The sequence below is a fragment of the Adiantum capillus-veneris genome, chromosome 13 (assembly GCF_014529385.1).
Source record: "Adiantum capillus-veneris isolate H3 chromosome 13, ASM1452938v2, whole genome shotgun sequence".
NCBI lineage: Eukaryota > Viridiplantae > Streptophyta > Polypodiopsida > Polypodiales > Pteridaceae > Adiantum > Adiantum capillus-veneris.
In genome coordinates, this window is record NC_140943.1 from 159,317,716 (window position 1) to 159,340,512 (window position 22,797).

A 22,797-nucleotide genomic window follows, 5' to 3' on the forward strand; every position below is an offset into this window, starting at 1 on the left:
GAAGAAGAAGCTTTCCATCTTTGTGTGCTTTGTGCTTGTCTTGTGTAGCTCTCTTGCATCCTCATTCTTTACATGGTATCAGAGCCTGGTGCAGGCAAGAGAGGCTAAGAGAGCAAGAGCATCACAATCCCTTCGTTCAGTATACAGAGATTTACTATACAAGTACAGTGGTTGTATGTACGCTTGATTGTGGACACTCATTGAGTGTAGAAAGAATTACAGGTACCACGATAGCAGGTTCAACAGATTTGCAGGTTTTTGCAGATTGCAGCTATTTTGTCTTAGTGCTTCAAGATGTCTGACGGTTTCAGTCAGATTGTTACTGAGAAGCTTGAGAAAAATAACTACCCTGCATGGAAGTTCAGAATAACAAATTTCCTAAAAGGAAAAGGTTATTGGGACTATGTAGAAGGAGACAATGAAAAGGAACCAGAGATTCCCAAGGCAAATGCTACAGCAGAACAAAGGAAAGCTTTGAGGGACTGGCAACAAGGCCAGAGCAAAGTGATGTATTGGCTTTCTATGAGCATCACAGATGGCATGATGGGCTATCTACAGGATGCTAAAACCCCCGCCATTGCATGGAGAAACTTAGGCAGAGTGTTCGAGATGAACACCAAGGCCAGGAAGCTTCAACTAAAGTCGGAGCTAAATCAGGTTAAGAGGAACAACCTCTCAATCAATGATTATGCCTTGAAGATCAAGAGTATCATTGAGGCTCTTGGATCTATTAAAGTCTCAGTGGAAGACGATGACATTGTCCGTGCATGCTTGGATGGTCTAGGAGATGAGTATGTACATTTTAGGTCTTCCATGAATACAAGAGACGACATCCCCGTGTTCCAAGATTTGATTTCTATGCTTATTCTTGAGGAGAAGAACCTTGACACATCTTCTTCTCATGGCAGAAATAATTCTAAACAGGCCTTCTATTCTAACTCCAACAAAGGTAGAGGTAGAGGTCATGGTCGAGGCCCAAGGGGTTGCAGGGGCCAATTTCTGGAAGGTCAATCAAATCAAAACAATACAGGTGGCAGGGGAAACCAGTCTCAAGGCAGGGGGAGTCAAAGAGGTCGTGGTGCAGGATCAAGCAGGCAGCAACATACTCCAGATAGCAGAGAATGTTGGACTTGTGGTGAAAGAGGTCACATGTCACGTGACTGCCTAAAGGGAAAAGCAAGTGGAAAGAGAGAACAGGGCAACTATGCATCTACTAGCAGAGATGCAGATGACAGCAAAAACGGGCACATGTTTGTTATGCAGCATGTAATGAATACAATGAGTGCAGAGAATTCCACCCAAGATGATGTTTGGTATGTGGATTCAGGTGCCTCTAATCACATGACGTCTCCTGGAGAGTGGTTTAGAGATATGCGCAAACCAGATGTGTCAGGCTATGTGCAGACAAGAGATGACACAGCTCACCCCATTGCTCATGTAGGGTACTTACCTCTAAATACGAAGAGTGGGAAATCAAAGTACTTAGCATATGTACTTCATGTCCCAAACATTACAAAGAATCTTGTTTCTGTTGGACAAATGGTTGAGCAGGGTTTGCAGGTTCGCTTCAATCCAAATGGCTGTTATGTAGAAGAGTTCTAGAATGGCTATAAGATGATTACAGAGGGCAAATGTGTGGGCAGAATGTTTACGCTGAATGTAGACATGCCTGAGGTAAAAGCTGCATTATTTGCACAGGGCACAGGTGTTGTGGATGATGTTGACATTTGGCACAAACGCATTGGCCATGTCAATGAGCAGAGATTGCATAGCATGCAATCAAAACAGATTGTAAAAGGTTTACCCAAATTCAAGGTGGATGGTATGCATAAAGTGTGTGCAGCATGCCAGTTTGGAAAATAGTCAAAGGGCTCATTTCCACATGAGCGCAATGTATGTAAAAAGCCACTTGAGGTGGTGCACACAGATGTTTGAGGTCCAACCGATACTGCAAGTATACATGGTTGCAGGTATTATGTCTCTTTCATTGATGACCATACAAGGAAAGTATGGGTCTACTTCATGCGTAACAAAAGTGAAGTGTTTGGTCACTTTCAAGACTTCAAAGTCATGATTGAGAAGGAGACAGATATGCAAATCAAGACATTGAGGTCAGATAGAGAGGGAGAGTACTTCTCCAATGATTTTTCAGATTTTCTGCGAATGCATGGTATACGCAGGCAGTTTACATGCAGATATACTCCACAACAGAATGGGGTCGCAGAAAGGAAAAACAGGCACATTGCAGAGGTTGCACGTGCATTGATGAATGAGAAGAACATGGCTCATCATTTCTGGGCTGAAGCCGTAAATACAGCTGTGTACATTATGAACAGGACACCTACAGCTGCGGTGCATGATGTAACACCTGAGGAAAAGTTTACAAGTACAAAGCCTGATTTGGCACACTTGAAAGTGTTTGGCTGCATAGCTTACGTGCATGTACCAGATGAGTTGCGTAGGAAATTGGATCCTAAAGCAAAGAAATGTATTCTTGTGGGATATTCCCTTGAACAAAAGGGGTACAGGTGCTATAATCCTACTACACGAGAATTACGAGTGACCAGAGATGTATTGGTACAGTTGGTACAGTAATGCACATGGCACTATTGGGGCTGATGTAAAAGATGATGTGGTTGTACAAAATGTGAGGCCACAGTCACAGGTTTTGAGTGGTCCATAGGAGTCCTCTTCCGGTGGCTCTGTTGAGAAACCATGGAATGGTAGACTACGTACGCAGGTTACTCCACCAACAGGTACAGGGAATGTATCACGAAAAGGAAAGGAAAAGGTTGATGAACCTCCCTTTATGGATGATGCATCATCAGGTTTTTCACATGTAGACATGGATTCAGATGGTTCTGAACAAAGTCTTGATGAGGAATTTGGAATTCCGGCTGTCAGGACACCTGGTGTAAGGAAAGTACAAGAAGATGCTAGAGGGCAAAGGAGTGACCCAGGACCGCGCAGATCTAATAGAGTCAAAAATCCAGTTCATAAATTGACTTATGATGGGTATCTAGCGCATCACCAAGCCTACATGGCTAAGGTGATACAGGATGTGGAGCCCACATGTTTTGAGGATGCAGTTGGAAATGTGCATTGGGATGATGCAATGAATGGAGAGATGGGTGCATTGGAAGCAAACGACACATGGGAGTTGGTGCCATTGCCAAGTGGCAAGAAAGCTATTGGATGTAAATGGGTGTATAAAACCAAGCATAAGGCTGATGGTAACATTGAGCGTCACAAGGCAAGGCTAGTCGCAAAGGGGTATGCACAGGCGTATGGCATAGACTATGAGGAGACCTTTGCTCCAGTGGCAAAGATGACGACTGTGAGAGCTGTCATAGCAGTGGCTGCATCTAGAGGATGGATTATGCATCAAATGGATGTAAAGAATGCCTTATTGAATGGTGAGTTGCAAGAGGAAGTGTATATGGATCAGCCACCTGGTTATGTCGATCCAGGTTACCCAGATTATGTATGCAGACTTGTCAAAGCTTTGTATGGTTTGAAGCAGGGCTCTAGAGCATGGTATGACAGGATTGCCAAGTATCTTGTCAGTATTGGTTTTAGGAGAGCTCATGCTGATCATTCACTCTATGTACATGAGAGTGATGTGGGGATTGTGGTCATTACCATATATGTAGATGACCTTATTATTGTTGGTGACAATGCTATGGAGATTGACCATGTGAAGGGTCTTCTCAAACAGGAGTTTGAAATGAAAGATTTAGGCGAGTTGCGCTACTTTCTTGGCATTGAGGTGATCAGGACTCCAGAGGGTGTATGGCTATCAAAGAGACAGTATGCTTTGGACATGTTGTCAAAGTATGGTATGGCTGATTGTAAGCCAATTTCTATTCCCTTGGATGTGAATGCAAAGCTGAGTGCAGAGAAGGGTGATGTTGTTGAGGATGTCAACATGTACAGGAAGATTGTGGGTAGTCTAATCTACTTAGCTATCACGAGGCCAGACTTGAGCTACAGAGTAGGCTTGGAGAGTCAGTTCATGCAGCTTTCGAGGTAGCCACATTTGGATGGAGTACGACGCACACTTAGGTATGTGCAAGGTACTCTTGACTACGCATTGTTATATGAAGCAGATGCACCATCAACATTGTATAGGTATACAGATGCAGATTGGGCAGGTATCATTGTTGATAGGAGATCTACGAGTGGCTTCATGTTCTCTTTTGGGAGTGCTGCTGTTACTTGGAGCAACAAAAAAGCAGCCTACGGTTGCTTTATAGAGCACAGAGGCCGAGTACAAAGGTGCAGCAGTTGCGGTGTACGAGGTAGCTTGGCTACGCACATTACTTGAGGACTTGGGAGTGCAGGTGGACCAACAAATTTTCATCCATTGTGACAACCTCAGCAGCATGCAGTTGGCTAGGAACCCAGTGTTCCATGCCAGGACCAAACACATAGAGGTCCATTACCACTACGTTCGAGAGCGAGTGTTGGCGGGCGACATCGACTTGGTCTACGTCAGCACAGAGGAGCAGATAGTGGATATCTTTACCAAGGCCCTCAGAGCTGAGAAGCTTCGATGTTTCCGGACTATGCTTGGACTCTGCGACATGCAGAGCTCGAGGGGGAGTGTTGAGATGTCGAGCTCTACACCTTGAGCTGGCATCCACTACGGGTCTTGGCCGCTTACGGCATTTACTCACTGGCACGTTAGGTGACCGACACGGAGGATCTCTGCCAGTGATTCTACAGCTGGACTACACTTATAGTGCCAGCCTAGTACGCTTCTAGCGAGTTCACACTTAGTGACCGCATGTACATATGTGCTACTTTTCAGCTTTAGCACTTTGTCATTTTGTACTCTCTTTTCTGTGAAGAAGAAGAAGAAGCTTTCCATCTCTGTGTGCTTTGTGCTTGTCTTGTGTAGCTCTCTTGCATCCTCATTCTTTACACTGGTGATGAATCTTGATGCTTTGCCAATCAGGGAGTAGAGAAGTGAATCACTTGTGCAAGACAGTGCAATTTTAGTGACTTTGCAGACATGTAATCTTGCGCATGAGCTCCAAAGTGCTATGCATGACATGTCTATAGATGTAGAGTTAGAGCAGCCATGTTCTGGTGAGACACATCGGATTGATCCTTTTAGGACATAGATGCCTCCTACCATGAAGATGAGCAATATGGAGTTCTTTGATATGCTCATGCTAGAGGCTGATATGGTGATGTCAGGATAGGTAGAGCATGATATGATGGATGCAAGTATGGTCACAGTGTTGAGGAGCCCTGAATTTCTACATCCATGTTTTTCTAGTCTTGATGGTCCAAGGATTTCAAATAGTGCAGAGGCGGTTGACATGGACAGGTTAGCCAAGGTTTCACGGATTTGATCAGCCTTTGAGACTCTCGTGTACCACCTCTTAGTGCTGAGACTCAACATAGCAACTGCAGTGGGAGTGTAGGTGGGGTTGTTATTCATATGATGAACGACACTAGGATGATGCATCATGGAGCGTTGCAGGTCATTACAGGATACCTAGAGGGTAAGCAAGTTGATTTTAGTAGGGATATACACTTCCACACATTGCTAAATCCTACATGATGGCATGCATTGTCTTCAAGAGAGTCAGTGGGCATAGGTTGAGACGAGTTTTATCCCTTACCTACTACACATACTACTAGGTCCTATAGTAGTACCCCTTATCACATTTGCCTTTAAATGGGAGATTTTTGGGGTAAAGGCGGTGTGCCTCTTACCCCGGTTGGACACGCCAAAGACGTTCGACCGCCCATCACTTGTACACATTTTATTTTTTTACTAGATAGAGGATTAAGGAGCTCTCTCACACACACATACATAATATTGAGCTGTTCCACACACATCCTGTGTTCTCTATCTCTCTCCTTCTCACTCTCCGTATATGCACCGCATTTGTGCACTCACATAGGTGAAAAATGATACTTTGTGCACCTCCAGACTGTTTTTAAAAACTATCAATTATGTCTATTGCTTATATACTCCATGTACAAGCCTCTCGTGAAATCAAAATCCAATTTCACCACTTTATAAAAATTGAGATTATATCTATAGACCGCCCTAAACCCTTGCCTAATAGTCATGTGAGCTTATAGAAGTGTTCTATGAGTCTATACTCAATCCCATTCAATTTTGGTTCACTTTGGTGTGCCAGACCAATCGTTATGGTGATTTTTGCACCTTTCTACTCCAAGAGTTACCTACTAATCTAGACTTCTTATTTGATGATCCTGCGAGATAAAACAAGTTTATTAGTAGGTTAGGAATTTAATCCTCATGTCTTGTGTGAAATTGTGCATCGTGGGATCCGCTAAAAGCTTGCAAAGGCATGTAGAAAATGGTCTCCAGTAGCTCTTCCCCAAATGTAACAAGTGAAAATGAGGCCATTTTTAACCTACATATTATATACATGCTTGGAACCCATATACCAAATTCTTTCAAACTTTTTGATTAGTCCTAGTGAGTTGTGAAACATACTTTCTCTCTAAAAAACTTCATAATTTGGATTTTGCTTGCCAGTTTCTAGAAAAATGTAAAATTTCAAGCATTATGGGTTTAGTTTGAGCTTGAATATGTAATGGGTTGATCACAATGGGTGCTTGTACTAGCTACATTGCTGCTTTCCTCTTTAATAATTTGATTCGAGCCTCTTTTTCAGCCTCATTAATAATTTGTTCACGTGTGATCCTACATTCCTTTGATGCATGAATTCCAATCTTGAAGTTCATTGGTTAGTGGTAGATTATATTTGCATATTGGATAACCACATTTACCCAATTTTTCATGAATTCCCTATATAAAGTGGCCAATTTGACAGTCCCAATGAGTAAAACACTTTTAGTCACAAATGACCCATGGCTTTTCTTTTTGAATTTGGGAATGTGTTCTTTTAAGGAGTATACCAACTCATGATCTCCTTACCTGAAAATTTTGGTCAATAGATAAGAGTCAAAAAACTATTTTTGTTTCCTTTTTTGAGCATGAATGTGTGCAATGGGTGAAATCCTCTGCTCATCAAATTGTTCAAGGATTCCAAGTCTATCTGAGAATTTGTGATCCGTCTATTCTAGTTTGTTTGCAACTCTAAGTGTTGAAAGCAGGGATGATATGGATATTATTGCATTCAAACCATAAATTAGATTGAAAGGTGTAGCATTTAAAGCGGTTTTGTGAGAAGATCTATGAGCCCATATAGGTGAATGAAGGTTCATCTCTCAACTAGTACGTCCATAACTCAAAATTTTTGTGAGTACAAAGTTGGGAATTTTGGTCATTAGCTAGAGGATGATATAGTGTAGATTTGTTTTGGATAACCATAAATGTTGTTTGCTGACATTTGGTGTCAGCAAACAACATTGGCCACCAAATGTCACTCATTATATTTCTCTAGCCATGGTTTCATGATACATAAAACCCCCTGCTAAATTTGCATGTTCTTGCTCTAAGATTGGGATATCTTCATCCTCATTGACCCATAGTCTCAAATGTTGATCTTTTCTCTACTTGTACAATTGGTTCCATTCATTGTGTAATTTACCATTTTTGTTTCATTTTTTCTTTTACGACATCTACTTTTGTCTTTTGGAAATCTCTAGCTCTTAAGTACTCTACTAAGTATTTCCTCCATTTTGGTACTTGTAATGGATATTTGGAACAAAATATAGGTGTCCTTTTTTTGCATTCGGAGCATTGCTTTACATAAGCACGAACATCTCTTTCCATGGTTGAACAATATACCCCTAACCATGTAAGCCTTTTCATGGTTTGTTCTTCAACAAAATGAATTCCAATTACTTTTGTATGGTCCTCATTTAAGTAGTTGGTTTTTTCTTCTTGGATTATTACAAGAGCAACACTCCGTCCTTAGGAAGAGAGATTTGTGATTCTACTTGTGCTATGGTCATGAGACTGATGAAGTTTTTGACCATCTAGGGATCATTTATGTGGAGAATAGATGAGCATCAAGAAAATCATCATCAACTCCCTTAGGAAGTTGCCCTGACGCGAACTTTGACAAGTGATCAACCCTTTTATTTATGGTACCCTTCTTTATGACCATTGTAAAACCAGACTCTCGTAGAGTGATGAAGCATCTTATTATTTTGCCTATATTACATGGATTTTTGATTAGGTAGAGTAGTACTACTCGGTGATCCACAAAGAAGAAAAACTTATTTGCCAATAAGTAGTGCATAAACTTTTTGATAGCATTATCATTCTAAGGCCATGTTGTTATGTTGTGGTTTAATTCTTCTCAGTGGGTGTTCAATTGTCTGCTAACATAAGAGATTGGGAAGCTCATGATTCCATCTCCTAGTTGTAGCAATATGCAACGAATGACAAAGTTAGAACCATCAACATGCACATGAAAAGTTTTATTCCAGTCTAGAGTCTTTAAGATTGGAGCTAAAGACAAAGGCTGCTTAAGCTTTTGAAAAGATTTTTTGCATTCTTCATTCCAATAAAAATTGAGTGATCTGGCCATACATGGGTTTGGACATCACAACATGCATGTAGATAAATCAATGATATTATCTACAATGATGACTTGACTTCTTTAACATTGGTAGACGTGGACATTTTCATAATGACTCACTTTTTCCATGTCTATTGGAATTAGGGTTGCAGGAGAACACACACAGCTTGGAGAAGAAGAAGGAAGATCAAGGCACACAATAGAGAGTGTATTACTTAGTGTGCAATGGAAAGATAAGATAGCCCTAGAGTGATGGGCGTATATACAATGCACGGGGGAAAAAACCTCCTAGTGAGGGGAAAATGCCGTGACGGTCCTAAGTGTGTTCACACACATCACTACCACATGTATATGGTAACAAAACCCCCCTAGGAGTAATGTGGTGAACAAGATCTAGCACATAAAGTATAGGGAAGTGTCATGCCCTATGAGGACATGATCAGTCCACAAAGGGGAGTAATCCCAAAGCTTTACGAAAAGCTTTGAACCTCTCACAAGACAATGCCTTGTGAAAACATATGCAAGGTTGTCCTGCGTTGGCACATAAGCCAAGATGATATCTCTTGTTCAGAGCCTCTCCTTGACATAGTGGTAATGCACCTCAATGTGCTTTGTGCGAGCATGAAAAATTGGGTTCCTTGCAATTGTCAACAATGCACTCTTACTATCAGTTTAGATAGTGTTGGTAGTGTTCTGTCCAACACCCAGATCAGTCATAAGGTGTCTGAGCCATACACACTCAATCGTAGTTGTGAAGACTACCCTGTAATCAGCCTCACAATTGGAAGCTTCCACAATAGGTTGCTTCTTGCTCAACCATGATATGCATGAATTGTCGAGCATGAAACAAAAACCACTAGTGGACACTCATGTGTCAAAACAACCAACCCAATTTGAGTCCAAAAAAGCATGTAGATTTGGTCGCAGTGATCCCCCATTGGAATAAAACAAGCCAAGATATAAAGTGCCACTCAAGTAGAAAAAAATCCTCTTGAAAGCTTGTGAATGCTTAGACCTTGGGCTATGCATGAATCTGCTGACCTGTGAGACTACAGTTTGGTAAAGAGTGACATCGGTAGGATCACCATCATCATGAAGACTCAATTTCAAACCTATTTCCATGGGAGCGGCTATAGGTTTGCAATATTCAAGTCCAAACTTACGTAGCAATGTCTCTATGTAACTTGTCTGACACAAGGAAATACCACTTATACACTATATTGTATACCCAAGTAATGATAATGCAATAGTCCCAAATCTTTCATCTTGAAAGTAGAATTCAAATCAGCCTTAAATTTAGCAATATGTCTCTCATTTGGTCCACTGATCATCAAATCATCCACATAGAGAACCACAATGAGAAGTACATCACCCTCGCACTTTACATACAATGTGCTTTCTGTTGGATATTTACAAAAGCCTCGTTTGACCAAATGAGTGCCAGCCTTCTCATACCAAGCACAAGGAGATTGCTTCAACCCATACAAATATTTCTTTCATTTACTCACTTTATCTTCCTACCCTTTAATGACAAAACCACGAGTTTGCATTACATAAACTTCCTCAAATATGTCACCATTCAATAAAGCAATAACAATGTTCGACTGATGTACATCCCAACCAAAACGAGCTGCACATAGAAAACACACAATAGTCATACAGCAAGTGGGAGGAAAAGACTTTTCATAATCTATGCCTTTTTGTGGTGCATAACCCTTTGCAACAAGTCGAGTCTTATCGCGATCAGTCTCACCATCCGGCTTGCATTTCAACTTGTTTGTAAACCCACTTTCTACCAATGGCCTTTTTGCGAGGAGGAAAATTTCATAATTTCCATGTGTCATTTTCTATAAGTTCATCCAATTTTCTAAATGTTGTGCTTCTTCAAAAGACAGAGGTTCCCTAACATCACATAAACTAGACACAACCAAAGCATAACAATAGGATGCATAAGATACATGATGAGAACATGAACTAATACAACTAGACAAAGGTGGATCCAATTTACTATCACGCAAAGTATGTACCAAACATTTTGGCATATCTCTAGCATGCTCATTCTCAACCCTTTCCTCATCAGGTACATCATGTACATCTGCATCAGTAACAGGATGTCTGTAACATTTTTAGAAAACCCCATAGGCTATACATTTTCCTCATTGGAATTTACATTTAAACTTCCACCATTGAAAAGAGGCAATAAAGTGTCATAAATGTCATATGAGCTTAGATTATTGTCTCTAGTACATGATAGCAAGGGCTGAACAAAATCTTTCACAAACACAACATCTTGTGAAATCCATATACGCTTTGTTTGCGGATGATACAACCTGTAATCTTTTCTTTCAGCACTATAACCAACAAAAATACATTTGACAGCCTTATCATCCAACTTTTTGTGCTACATTTGTGGCACCAATGCATATGCCAAACAACCAAAAAAATGCATCTTCTCAATAGGAGGCTTTCTATCATGCCATGATTCATATGAAGTCATAGACTGCAAAGCTTTTGTAGGAGACCTGCTAAGTATATAAGTGGCACAGATAATAGCCTCAAGCCAAAAAGAATGTGGTAAAGCATGACTTTTGACCATACATCTTTCCATTTCCGTAAGAGACATGTTTTTCCTCTTAGCAACACCATTTTTCTGAGGTATATGTGGAATTGTACATTGGCATTTTATCCCACAACTAGCCAAAAATTCATTATATTCATGAGACATATATTCCTCCCCTCGATCTGAACAGAGAATGCCCATAGTACATTTCGAGATATTTTTAGCCATAGCCAAAAATTATTTGAAGCACATAAACACTTTAGAATTTTCTTTAAGCTGATACACCCATGCATGCGTGGAGTATACATCAATGAAAGTCACAAAGTGAAGGTAATTGCCCAAGGACGGAGTTTGCATGGGCCCACAAACATCACTATGCACAAGCTGTAGCGTGCATGTGGCCCTAATTAAACCATCCTTGGAAACTTTGAATGCTGCATCTTACCCAAAATATATCCTTCACAAACATGTTTGACATGTGCTTCATGAGGTGGCAAAGAAGCAACCATATCAATTTTTTGCAAATGCAGTAAACTGAAAAAATTCAGATGCCCAAAACGTGCATTTCAGAGTTTTGCATATGTAACAGCCTTTGAATCCACGATAGCAATTGCAAAATTTTTCCCACACTTGTCATTCAAAGTGAGCTTATAGAGCCTACGGCATAAAATTCTAGATACAACAATTTCATCACCAAAACTGAGATCATGTACAATACATCTAGCATCCACAAATTTGACTACAAGAGCAAGTCTAGCAAGTGCAGATATAGACAAAAGATTCTTCTCAATTCCAGGTACAATGCATCAACAAGTGTTAAAGAACTACCATTTGCAACAGTAAGCACAATCGTTTCAACTCCCTTGACCGGATAAGAGGAATTGTTGGCACAAGTGACTAAATTCCCATGAGGAACATCCTTGAGAGAAGTAAACAAGTCACGATGAGAGGTAATGTGCTTTGTAGCACTATCAAAGTACCACATATGCATATCTGTAGCACCTGACAAACATGCCTCATGGACATAAGAATCATAAGCACCTCTACACTAAAAGCCCATTATGCATCAATATCAACATCACAGCCTCCTTTCATAGAAGACTCACGAATAGCTGCATCTGTAGTGGAACTGACCTCTTTGGCCTTCAACTTAGGATAGTGCTTGATCAAGTGATCATTAGCTTTACAATAATAGCAACACATTTTCTTTTTGCCCTTTTCGCTAGAATTCCTAGACAAATTTCTGCCATTAGAAGCATTAGGAGCATGTGATTTAACACTTGTAGAAGAAAAAAATGAGAAGCGGCCACATTGTTGATACCACATTTCCTTTGAGTAGTAATAAAGGCATGTTCAATAGCATGTTGTCTAGTCTTTTTTTTTGGAAAGTGACTCTTGCAAAATCAATGTACATAATGTATCAAACTTGACAACTTCTAGATTTCCTTGGGTCACAAGTCTCCAAGTACTAGCAGAAGTCTGATAAGAATTTGGCAAAGCATCAAGAACAATCTATAGTGTGGACTCTACACCAGCAAAAGGAGTTCATTGAAGGGTCAAGATACTTATAACTAGATACCTTTTTCAAGCTACCTCTGTAGGAAATAGACTTCTAGAGAGATCATGAGTTGATGAGTTATATTCAGTACAATGGAGAGGCAAACAAAGATGGAGCTATGGTGAAAGTTAGGGTTACAAGTGATCTAATCAATCAAGCCCTCCATCTACCACCAGGAAACCACAACCACCTCCTAAAGACAAAGGCAATTGATAATGATAAGGAATTTATCAAGCAATTGGGACACAAATTCACATACAAGGACCTCATTTAGACAAAAGCAGAGCTAACTTTGTGGCTCATCTCATAGCACTCAAAGGTCGAAAAGACCCCCAGATACACATAGACAAATCTCCACATTGCAGTAGTCATGGCTATGGGGTTGGTAGAGCAAAGAGTAATCCAATGTGACCTTGGAAACTACATTTCGAAAAACCTAGTAGAAGCCAACTTGAAGAGTAGCGATCGCAATAAGGCATACATGAATGAGGGACCAGTGCTGCTTACCAAGCTCTAAGAATGATTGACCAACTACCGAATGTAGAATATCAACTTGATCTACTTCACAAAGCCAGAAACTCTATCAGAGAGGTTGGAGGATCCTCAACAACTTCAACCAAAAGAAGAACATGAGGGCATCATTCATGAGAGATAGTGAAGCCATAGGATTGGACATTTAATTGAGCGGTGAGATAAAACAAAAAAATTAGAGATACGCCATCCAAATTCTAGACGGTTGTAAATGCGAAGATGAGGAGTAAGATATCACCATTTCTTTAGTAAGAGTCAAGTGCAGATCCACAGAGCAGATACCCATCACGCAAACACAAAGACCTATGGAAGAAGCCTAAAGATTGCGAGAGGAACGATGTCAAAAGATGGTAGAAGAAAAGAAGAAATTAGATCAACAAGTTTGGGAAGCTAATGGCAAAGATGACACTTTTGACAAGGCACTTGAGCAAAGGAAAGTCGAGGGTATTGAGAAGATAAAGCAATACAAGAGAAGGAAGGCAGTAGAAGCAGTGGAGCTCATCGCCACCATGCAATAGGACATCCACAAGGAACTCAAGAGAAAAGCAAAGCAAAGAGTAGAGAACAACTCTACAAAACCAAATCTTGATGATTTAGAGTCTTTTGAGGACTCCCCCAAAGGCGAGGACAAAGCAATTGAAGAACCGACAAAAGAGGAGATGGTTGGAGATCCTCAAGAAGTCTACACAAAGACGTGCAACAATTCTCTCTGAGGCTGCCAACACCGCCACCAGCAGAGAATAAAGAAGACTTAAAAGAAGGACATAAATCAAGATCATTCCCCTCTTGAGCAAATAGATCTTGTGCAAGATGATGAGAAGCAAGCAAACAAGGCAACTGAAAATATTGGTGACCATCTACTCAAAGCAAAGGACCAACAGGAGTCTCAAAGGAAGGATACAAACTAGAAATAGACTCCTCTAGAATGGAAAGAACTTGAAGAAAATCAAGTTGGCCAATAAAAAGAGGAATCTTGCAGTAAATCAAGAGTTTAAAGGAAAGTCAAAGCACGCTAGAGGATGATTTGAAAGAATAAAAGAGAGAAGTTGTTGGCTACTTCAAGGCACTTGAAGAGCATAAAACCTCCTACATGGAAATTCAAGTGGAGCAACAAAGATTGGAAGAGGAGCTAGAAAGGAGCAGCAAAAAAATGCAAAGCTAAGAGACTCTTACAATGTTGTGAAGCACACTCTCTCCAAGCTCTTGGCAATCCAAGATACCACAACTCTAGATTCTACCTTACAAGCTCCAATTGTTGTACTCAAGGAGCTGAATACAATGAAAGATAAGCTAGCCCATGAAAAGTATGATATACAAATTATGTTATTCATATAGCTATTCAAGATTAGAAGGATCAAGAGATCCAGTAGTAGATAGCTAAAAAACAACTAGCCAAAGCCTTGGACCCTTAGGTATAGTTTTTGGTAGTTTTTGTAGGTAGTTTTGGTCCTTTGCTTTGTTTTGGTAGTGCCTTGGCCCTTATCATTGTAGGATTGGAATACCTTGGTACTTCCTTGGCATAGTGCCAATCGTTTAGTCTTGGTACCTTTCAATAGTCTCTTGGGTGGTTTTTAACTCCTACCTTCTACTATTTTTGGTACTATCTCTAGTTACTTTTTGTACTAGTGCCTAGTTACTGCCTTGGTACTTTGCTTGGTAGTCTTAGTGGTTCTGAATCTAGGTAGCAAATCCAAATCTGCATGGGTATTTTTGGTGCAATGACTAATATTTTGTGTGCAATGTCTAGCGCATGGCATTGTGAGCGGGATGGAAACACACACAATGCCTCTATAATGACCCGACACACACTCTTGGGATAATACACACACACACACACACACACTATGGGGCATCACTCGGCTTACATAACCCACCTGGCCAAGACAGGGAACACACTGATGGAGTGAGAGGAGAGAGACTATCCACTTATCCACTCAACACAAAGAGACACACACACACACACACACACACCCAAAAAACTTAGCTCAAAAGAGGAAGATTTTTATGATTACATACAATTGATCTTGGGCCAACACCAATGGGGCAAATAACTCACACAATATGGAGAAAATATGCCAAATACAATCAGAATTTTGAACAAAGGCTTCGCTCATAGGAGAAAATTACACAGCCAAAATAGCAAGTAAAAGTGAGGATTTTGGCAAAATGGATAGCTCCATTGCGTCCGGAGCGGCCAAAAACCCCAGTTTTCAATATCAGAGTGCTCAAATCCGACCTCGGATGAGTAGTTTATGGCCAAAACAGACTCCAAAAACAGCAAAAACACAGTTGCGGTTGTTCCTCCTCTTCTCTCCACGTTTTTCTGGTCTTTTTCTCAGGTTTTCAGTGTCCACACTTTGCTTTATCCCTTGGGCACCTTTGGCATTTTGATTGACCTCAAACGGACCCCAAACAGGCCAAAAAATGGCCACGCAGTGCATTTTTGTCACCCTTCTACATCCATCCGCACACCTGGCACTCTACTTTTTCTAATAATGCATCCCGCAATCATGTGAAGTGGCCCCCACATACACTTTTCATGATGACCTTTTTGCATAATCATCACAAGAAATCACTCACGTTGTGTTCGTACTTATCCAGGTGCAAGTCTTGACCTTATTCGACCTCTTGACGCCACTGGATGTCATCTGACGCACCTGCTTACCTCATGGCATACCCTCGCTGATAGCTTCCTCAAGAAGTTTTACGTGCTACCAACTATTCATTCTTATAAAAAAAAAACATTGGTACTGGTGATAGTGAAAATTGATGCACTATGTACATGTTGTCCTACATGTACACATGTGGGCCCCACGTAACCACCTTGCTCTGGGAAATGGGCAATCCTTTATTTGATGCACCATGCATGGGTATGTACATATGCGCACTCACTTCTTCCAAAAAACTCCTAACATAATCTGCCCATCCCGTAGCCTGCTAGATCATTCATGATCAACAGCAACAAAAAGAGATATGAGACTCGTCGCATCACTGGTCTCCTCATTACTCACATATATTACTTGTTCTGCAGACAGCTCATCTTGCTCCACCATCATCAATCTAGCATGAAAATTTAAGATGCAATCCATTTACCCTTGACTTATGTAGAATCCTATCCAGGTTATCCAACTGATATATACCAATGGAAAAACACTCCACTACCTTGAAAGGGCCTTCCACTTAATTTAAAACTTCTTTTGGAATGTCTTGTCCAGCTTACTGTTGTAGCACAAAACCAAGTCATGTTTTTTGATAACCTTACTTTTGACCTTTTCATTTATCTTTTCTAAAGCCTTATCTTGCATCTTCCCATAATGTTCCAATGCGCTCATCCTACCCAGCTGAACCTCTTGTAATTGTAAGAGCCTCTCTTTGAATGCATCACTAGGCAGACCAAGCAACTTCTCTAGCATCTTGACCACAGGCAACTTTACTTCCATAGGAAATAGTGCTTACTTTCCATATGCCAAATGAAATGGAGTAAACCCTATACCTGTCCTCATCGAAGTACGGTAAGCCCATAATGCACTAGGCAATTCCAAATCCCAATTCTTTCCTTGGTGCTCTGCCACTTTCGAAAGAATTTGTACCAACTCACCATTGAATCTTTCATTTAAGCCATTACACTGCGGGTAATAAGGAGTGGGATACTGGTGCCTAATCTTCATCGTCGCGCATAAGAAGTCTAATAGCTTAGCTCTAAATCCTGGCCCCTTATCCAAAAGTAGCTCTAGTGGCACCCCAAATTTGCAACATATTTCATCGTACACAAATTTTGCCACATACTTTGCAGTGATTTTTTTAACTGCTATAGCCTCTGCCCATCTAGAGAGATAGTCCATTGAAGTCAAAATATAGCTTTTTCCCCTGCTTGTGATAGGTAGCGGGCCTATTGCATCAATCCCCCACTTTTCAAACACATCAAAATCCATAATGGTTTTTCGTAGCTCTGGCTTCAACACTCTCTTCCCAAATTCTTGACACCTATTACAAGACCTACACCAATGGTGAACATCCTTGTGCAAACTAGGCCATACATACCCCTCTTTCAAGATCTTATGCAAGGTGATCTTTAGAGAAAAATGTCCACCAAATGCGCCTTCATGATTCTCTTCCAACACTCTATAAAGCCCCTCCCGCCAAGGTACACGTTGTGAGCGGGATGGAAACACACACAACACCTCTATGATCACTCGACACACTCTTGGGATGATACACACACACACACACACACACACACACACACACACACACACACACTATGGGGCACCACTCGGCTTACACAACCCACCTGGCCGAGACATGGAACACACCAACGGAGTGAGAGGAGAGAGACTATCCATTTGTCCACTCACCATAGAGACACACACACACACACACCCAAAAAAATCATCTCAAAAGAGGAGAATTTCTGATGTTTAGATACAATTGAGCTTGGGCCAACACCAATGGGGCAAATAGCTCCCACAATATGGATGAATTATGCCAGATACAATCAAAAATTTGAACAGAGACTTCGCTCACAGGAGAAAGTTACACAGACAAAACAGTAGGTAAAAGTGAGGATTTTGGCAAAATGGACAGCTCTATTGTGACCGGAGCAGTCAAAAACCCCAGCCTACAATATCAAAGTGCTCAAATCCGACCTCAGATGAGCAGTTTATGGCCAAAACATGCTCCAAAAATAGCAAAAACACAGTTGTGGTTGTTCCTCCTCTTCTCTTCACGTTTTTTTCGTCTTTTTCTCAGGTTTTTCAGTGTCCACACTTCACTTTATCACTTGAGCACCTTTGGCCTTTTGATTGACCTCAAACAGACCCCGAACAGGCCAAAAACTGGCCACGCAGTGCATTTTTGTTACCTTTTTGCATCATCCGCACACCTGGCACTTAGCTTTTTCCAATAATTCATCCCATGATTATGTGAAGTGGCCCCCAAATATAGTCCTCATGATGACCTTTCTGCATAATTATCACAAGAAAACACCCATGTTGTGTCCTCGCTTATCCACCTGCAAGTCTTGACCCCTTTCGACCTCCTGACGCCACTCGATGTCATCTGACGCACCTGCTTACCTCATGGCATGCACCCGTTGATAGCTTCCTTGAGAAGTTTTACGCGCTACCAACTCCTCATTATTTTTAGAGAAAACACACTGGTACTCGTGATAATGAAAATTGATATACTATATATATGTTGTCCTACGTGTATACATGTGGGCCCCACGCAACCACCTGGCTCTAGAAAATGGGCAATCTTTTATTCGATGCACCATGCATGTGTATGTATATATGCGCAATCACTTCTTCCAGAAAACTCCTAACAACATCTCAACACGAGATCAGCCCCTTTCATGTATAAGACATCACCAATCAATTTGTACATGTATGCTCTACGTACAAAACCATACTTCGTAGACTTGTGAATGTCCTTCGGAATGATTCCTGTTATCAAAAACTCCTCTTCTTGAGCCAAATTTGCCCGGCCATGATAAAGAGGTAAATTGGTCACTCAACACAAATAGCTCCCCAATCATGCTTTGAGCTGCTTCATGCGCCTCTCCATTTAGCGCACGTTCAATGTGTTTGATGCTCCACGCTTCGAAAATTTTTAACATGCCTATAGTTTTGAAACACATTTCTTCAATGAGGTGTTCTTGCTCTTCCACACACCCAGCACTTGCTTCACAAATAACAAGGAATCACCTTTTATGCTCAACCTTCTAATCCCATGCTTCAAAAAAATGTTTAATCCGGCTTCCAAAGTAGCATATTCAGCCTCATTGTTACTATGTGCATCCAATTTGAAACCCCTCTTGCATACTAGCTTCCCCTCTGGATCGTAAAGTACTATACCCCCTGAAGCCACATCATGGCTCTTTCTGTATGAGCCATCAAAGAAGAACACATGTGCATTGCTAATTTGTGGCACTTCTTCAACTACCCTTCTCACCACCTCTTCCTTAACAAGAAGGGGATTCTCCTTGTAAGTTAGCAAATCAGCTAGGGTAGCTCTTGTACTGTCTTCCACTAAAAAAGAGAACTCAAACTCTTGCAGCTCAATTACCCATTTCTTCACCACATTTGGCAAAAAGGCGTAACTCGTTAAGAAAACAAAAGGTCGTGGTAGCAAGTAATGATGAAATCGTTGACAAGCAAATATTACACTAGCCATCACTAGCTCTACTTCCAAGAATTTTCTCTCTGCTCTACCAGCTTCACTCGGCTTGCACAATACACTGGCCTCATATAATGGCTACCCTTCCCCTTTTGCAATAGCATGGCTCCAATGGCATCATCCCCGACTGATGGATTTACATAAAATGCTTGCTCCCAATCCGGAGCTTGCATGGCTAACAAACCCCCTAACAACTCTTTCACCTCTTGAAACACTTCTTTACACTTGTCATCCCATTGCAATGGATCATGCTTTTCCACTTGTTGTAATGGATAAAGGAGCTATGAAGACAATGGAATAAACCATGCCATGTACTTCACTTTGTTTATAAAGGTTGCCAATTGCTTTGTACTCGTAGGTGATGGAAGAAGAATAATAGGCTTAACCTTGTCTGGATCAGCCTCAATGCCATTTCTGACACCATATGGCTTAATAACTTCACCCTTGTCTTTGCTAGATGACATTTCTTTGGATTTAGTTGTCCTCCACATTCATCATATCGAGCCAATACCATCTGCATATTCTCATGGTGTTCAACCTTACTGTTGTAGACACAGTAGTCATCCATAAAAGCTTTAACACAACTACCAATGAATGGTTCCAATACCCACTTTTCTCTCTCTTAAGATGGTCCATTTGACAACACAAAATGGCAATACCGTGTAACAATAACAACCCCATGGCGTAATAAAAGTTGTCTTTCTTCGGTCTTTAAGAGCCATTTTCAATTGAAAATAGCGTGAAAAACCATCATACACACTGTACCTCTCCAATGAATGGAAGAGAATATGGGTTCTTCTTAGTGGCTGAATTTAAGGGTTTAAAATCTACACAAATCCTCCACTTTCCATCCTTCTTTGGACTGGCTACTACTGGACTCACCCATTATGTGGTTTCCACTAAGACTATGAACCCTGCCTTCAATAACTTGTCCACCTCTTCCCGCAAGGCTTCCATTTTCTCTTGATGCATCGTACTTAGCATTTTCCTCACTAGCTTAGCACCTTCTTTCCGCTCTATATGCATGCAGCATCTCTTCTCCTTTGAACCCTCTATTCTCTTCATATGAAGTAATGAACAAATCTGGAAAACTAGCCAGCATGTGCAAATATATCTCCTTCTCTATAGCTGAGAGTTCTCTAATCATTTGTGTCATCAATTCTTGCTTCTTTGATAATTCAACCTTGGTTTGCATCAGCCCTTCAATCACTTCATAAGGCCCTTCACTTTCATCTTCAATCTCATTTGCAAATGCAACTAAACCAAAGTCCTAGATTTTTTTATCCATCAAAAGAAATGCAACATCAACATCCTTATCTCACTGTTGGTAGTACTATCGTTGTCCTCATCATTCACTATGGAATATCCTTCATCACTAGACTCATCCTCATCTTCATAAAGCTCTTCCAATACTTTCCTTGTGTCCATACTGTATAGCTTCTTGGCATATGTCTCTCCATAGAGGCTAGTCTTACCACATCTCCAATCTTGAACAGCTCCCACTGCATGCAACCATGGTCTGCCCAGTATAATAGGATATGCTCCCAACCCCGCTGGCATCACATGAAAATCAACCACCACCTTTGCATCATACACCTCCACTTCTAATCTCTTTACAACACCCAAACATTTTACTTTTTGATGGTTTGCCAATCTGATCCGAAAGCCTGACACCCAGTCACTGTATGACCCATCTTCTCAACGCATGAGTGTGTTATGACACATATTTGGGCTCCTCCATCAACATAACCTTGTCCCATATTTTTTCCTTTATGCCACATATCTACTATTGGGCAAATGTCTAGTAGCTCATCCATCACCAACACCTTCACTGAACCTCTCTCTGGTTCTTTCTCCATTGGGTTAACCATCCTCTTCCACTGTGCTTTAGCTTAGGCACCATCTCTATAAGCTTCCCAAAAGTAACATCTTCTTTCCTACTTGTCAGATCCTCCTTCATGTAATAGATTAATTGCCCATCCCCTAGTGGAAAATATGAAACATGAAACTTGCGACGAGCCCTTCTTTTCCTCTTGGACTTGACATCCTCGTCTTCATGGCTCTTTCCCTTCTTCTTGCTAGGACGTGGGGCACTTCTTCCTTCCTTATCATGTGTGGTCCTCTTCCCAATAGGCATCACTAATGTATCCTCCAGCTTCGCTGCCTTCTCCAAGGTGACCACGCTTATCACTTTTGTCTTTCCCTTTTCCTCTTGGGTTAATGCACTAGTTCCTTCTTCTCCCTCAATTTCAATGTCATAATCATTTGACCTAGTTAGCACCTACTTTGGAAATGGATACATGTCTCCCCCCATCCTTGGTGGCTTATCACCTTGCGGGCTGATGTGGCCCAACTCTTCGCAATTATAACACGTGGGAATTTGCCTCCAGAACCTACCATTGCTTGTCCAACACCTTTCCTGGGTTTTTCTTCACCTCCTGGCTGATTTGCAAACCTTTTCCGACCTCGATTATTTCCCACATTACCTAGCATGTTTAGGCTGAGATTCTTCATTAAATCTACCACTTGACTCATGTCTTGCCTTCTCCCATCATCTTGCACTCCTGTAGTGACCACTGATGGCATAAACTGAGGAGTAACAGAAACCACTGGTTCATGATGAACCCCTGGCATGCGACCTTGCAAAGAATCCATAGTCTGAAACTCAGACCTCCTGGGCAAAGACTCTACTCCTAGCTGGCTCATTCTTCTCATCTTCCACTCTTTGTTCCTCGCTACATATAGTGCATCTTCATATGTCCTAGGCTTCTTTAGCTCCACTCTCCAACGTATATTCTCTCAAAGACCAGCCAAGAACCTATCCTTCTTCATCATGTCAGGTGGAGGTACCATTGGTGCTAAGGCCTTGCACATCCGCTCCCATACCATTGAAAACTTACATATGTACGTATGTACTGGCTCGCCTTCCCTTTGCACCAAACCCTGTACTTCTTACCACACTTTGTCAGGATCTTCTGTCTTCACAAACTCCACTTCCAGTCCATGTCGTAGATTATCCCAACTTAATCTCATAGGTGAATCGCCACATGCTCCTCTTTAAATTCTTTGGACCAAACTCGTGCATCAGTCTTCAAAAAAATCTAGAGAAGACGTAACATCTGTGCCGGATCATGAATCTGATTGCTAATGCAAGCAGCCTCCATCTTTTCCAAAAATTCTTCCACATCTTCATCACTTCTTCCATGAAACTCCGAATATGACAAATCCATGGTTACCCTAGTTTTGATGCTTTGAGAACCCCTTCTAACACACGTGCAAGAACCCAAACTTTTTACTGGCTTAATTCCCAGAAACTTCCATGGAGCTCGTATTTAGATAAGGACAAAGACATGCACATCAAATGAGTTTTCATAGTTAATCATTGGAATTATAACAAGCAAAGGGGATTCCAGTATCTCTCTTAATCTTCTTGGCCCGAACATAAAGACTATACGCTGCTAGAAAAAAATCTTGTTGGACACATT